Source organism: Alligator sinensis, unplaced genomic scaffold, assembly GCF_000455745.1.
Source record: "Alligator sinensis unplaced genomic scaffold, ASM45574v1 scaffold603_1, whole genome shotgun sequence".
In the NCBI taxonomy this organism is placed as follows: Eukaryota; Metazoa; Chordata; order Crocodylia; family Alligatoridae; genus Alligator; species Alligator sinensis.
Window position 1 is genome coordinate 494,378 of NW_005842853.1, and position 3,543 is coordinate 497,920.

The window sequence follows — 3,543 nt, forward strand, 5'->3', positions numbered from 1 at the left end:
ACAAATGACAACTGGACTGTCCTCTACGATGGCCACCCTATGATGTGTGTATCAAACCAAAAGGTGCAATCATTGCACACTGCAGATCTGGTGCTAATGAATCTAATTTAATTTTTTATATAACCAACAATAGTGACCCACCAGTACTTGGTAGGGTGGCATGCACCACCATTGACCTCATCAGAAGAGCCCATGGAATGGCCCCGACAATACCTGCAACCAAGGCGGACCTTCTCAAACTATACCTGGACACTTTGGAAGGGCTGGGCCAATTTCCTGGTACCCACCACATCTATGTTGACCCAGCAGTACCACCAGTGGTGCATGGGTGTAGAAAAATTCCCTATGCGACCCTAGGCAAATTGAAGACCGCCCTCGAAATGCTGGAAGCTATGAGAGTCATTACAAAGATGACTAAGCCCACATCCTGGGTCAATAGCCTTGTGATCACACAAAAGAAGGATGGTTTGCTACGGCTGTGTTTAGACCCATGAGACCTCAACAGCGTAGTACTAAGGCAACACTTTTCTATTCCCACTGTAGAGGATGTGCAAAGCAGCTTGTCAGGTAAAAAGCTGTTCACCATTCTTGATGAAAATTATGGCTACTGGCAAGTCAGATTGGACAAGGAATCAGCAGAGCTGTGGACCTTTAACTCCCCATGGGGATGGTTCCACTTCAATCACCTTCCCTTTGGTATTAAGTCAGCTAGTGAAGTATTCCAACAGAAGAATCATGAGTGCTTTGGTGACATTCCAAGACATAATTGCAGATGACATGTTCATTGCAGCAGCTACCAAAGAGAAGCATGATACTATCCTGAAACAAGTCCTGGAAAGAGCACGTCTGAAAGGAGTAAAGTTTAATAAGGACAAAATACAGTTTTTAGTCGACAGCATTAGGTATATGGGCCACATCTTCTCAAATGATGGTGTCAAACCAGACGATGACAAAGTGGAAGCCATCAACAGGATGCCCCCTTCAACAGACAAAAAAGGCCTTCAGAGACTCCTCGGAACAATTCAGTACTTGACACAATACATTCTGCATGAGTCCAGCCTGACGGCCCCGCTGAGAGTGCTTCTCAGGAATGACATTATCTGGCAATGGGGACCCGAGCATCAGGAAGCCCTAGATAAGCTCAAGCAAACCAGCACAATGGTGCCTGTGCTCAGGTACTTCAACCCAGCAGAGCAGCTGGAAATCCAAGCCAATGCATCCAAAGATGGCCTAGGAACATGTCTGTTTCAGCAGACGCAGCCAATTGCATATGCTTTGAGGGCTCTAACACAATCTGAGAGAAATTATGCTCAGATTGAAAAAACTTCTGGCAATTGCCTTTGCCATGACAGAGTTCCACCAATATGTGTATGACACCCAGGTAAGGGTCCAGTCACACCACAAACCCCTGGAAGTGACTTTTGCAAAGCCCATAGGAAAGGCTCCAGCTCAACTACAGGGGATGCTGTTGCAGCTCCAAAAATATGACATCTGGATTCTCTAGACCAAAGGCAAAGACATGTTAGTGGCTGACATGCTTTCTAGAGCCACAACGCTCGCTCCTCCCCCTGAACCTGATCTTTTCCACTCAGACAAGGTAGTTCACGGTCTGATTGAAACAGATCCACTCGTTGGCCAGTTACTCCAGAAATTACAGGAGCACACAAAGGCTGACAGGGAACTACAGGCCCTTAGAGCCCAGCATCTTAATGGATGGCTGAGCAGGCAAAAACAAGTTAAACCTAAACTAAAGCTTTACTGGCCTCTCAGAGACCAAATCCAGATGCAGGATGATTTGCTTATGATTGGGCCAAAAATAATCATTCTACGTGGTTCGAGGACCAACATGATGACATTGCTTCACTCGCCCCATCAAGGCACACAAAGGTCGAAAGTGTGAGCTCGACAAATCATGTATTGGCCTCAGATGAATGCCCACATTGAGCAATGGATTGCAAATTGCACACCTTGTCCAGAACTCCAATCCAGTACTCAGAAAGAGCCCAGGATCTCACATGAGATCCCAGACCTGCCCTGGCTAAAACTGGCAGCGGACATTTTTGACCTACAAGGACAGTCTTATTTGATGATAGTCGACTATTACTCCAAGTACCCTGAAGTTTTGCACCTGCCTGACAAGACAGCTGGTGTGGTAATAGCCAAAATGAAATCTGTCTTTGCTCACCATGGCATACATAAAGAAATTGTTTGTGATCATGTGCCATTTGAAAGTCACATGATGAAACAATCTGTGACTGACTGGGGCATAACCATCACCCATTCTAGTCTTGGTTATCCACAATTCAATGGTCAGGCTGAACGCACGGTTCAGACCATCAAATCAATGTTTTAGAAGACTTTGCAGGATGGCTCAGATCTGGCATTACTCAATCTGAGGAACACGCCCATTACCGGTCTTGAGTATGCTCCAGTACAGCTTCTGATGGAAAGACTTTTGTGCAGTACCCTCCCTGCTACAATGGCGGTCCTAGACTACCATCGAATGCCTCCCACAAGTTGCGGAACCTTCAAAGGCGCCAAAAGACGCACTATGACCACATGGCTGCATTCTTCCTCCCTCTGCAAGAGGGAGTTTAGATCAGAGTCCTTTTAGGAGTCCACAGTCATCTCCACAGAGCAAGGATTCCTTCTCCACAGATTTCCTTCTTGCATGTTTTCATCTCCAAATCATGGAGTTTCTGTCTTTTGCCCCTAGAGCCAGTGCCCTTCCATTCTCCTGAACATGCCTCCTCTAAAGCAACAGCAAAGGTCCATTTTTTAAGATCCATTTGCCAAGCCTGTCCTTCAGGTAACTCCCTCATCTGCCTTTCAGGTGATCAAAGTCTTCCATTTGATGATCTTTGGCTTAGTAATCTCCATCCTGGAGTTCAGAGATGGAAAAAAAATGGCTTGCCCTGGGCAGTAACCAACTGTTAGAGGAGGTTTCCTGTCTATCACAGTTTCATTTGTCCTTCCATGCCTTGATGGGAGAATAAATAAAGATCAGCCACAAAGTCTCACTGTTATTTTTATCATAACCCTTTTTAACACCATAATTGGTTGCAGTCTCCAGTTAAACGATAACACCATGATTACATCAAAACACTGGGTACACACAGTCTATGTAAGATTTAAGGTTGGGTGATTAGCCTCTAGTGAAGCTCACCCCAAATTATCTCCTTCTTCTCTTTCAGGAATAATACGTTCTGACCTTCCGCTCCATAGAGACACCACGGTCTCCTCTGGTAACTACATAGGTAAGCACCAACCTCTCTTGCAGGCTACCTGCTTGCTGCAATGAGGTACTTCCCATCCTGGGCCTCCTCACAGGGAGATTCCTTCTTCTCTGTTGAACTTCTCTCTTGCTTTCCCTTCCAGAGATCATCTCTCTCGCAGCTGTCTCCCTTTTATCTCTGCTTTTTTATAATCACTATCAGGGAACTCTCTCTTAACTTGTAATAGGTGTGCATTGTTTTTGCCGTGGTGTCAGTGAATGACTTCATCTTATTGTCTTCACGTTTAGGCTCTATGGAGTTCTCTTTC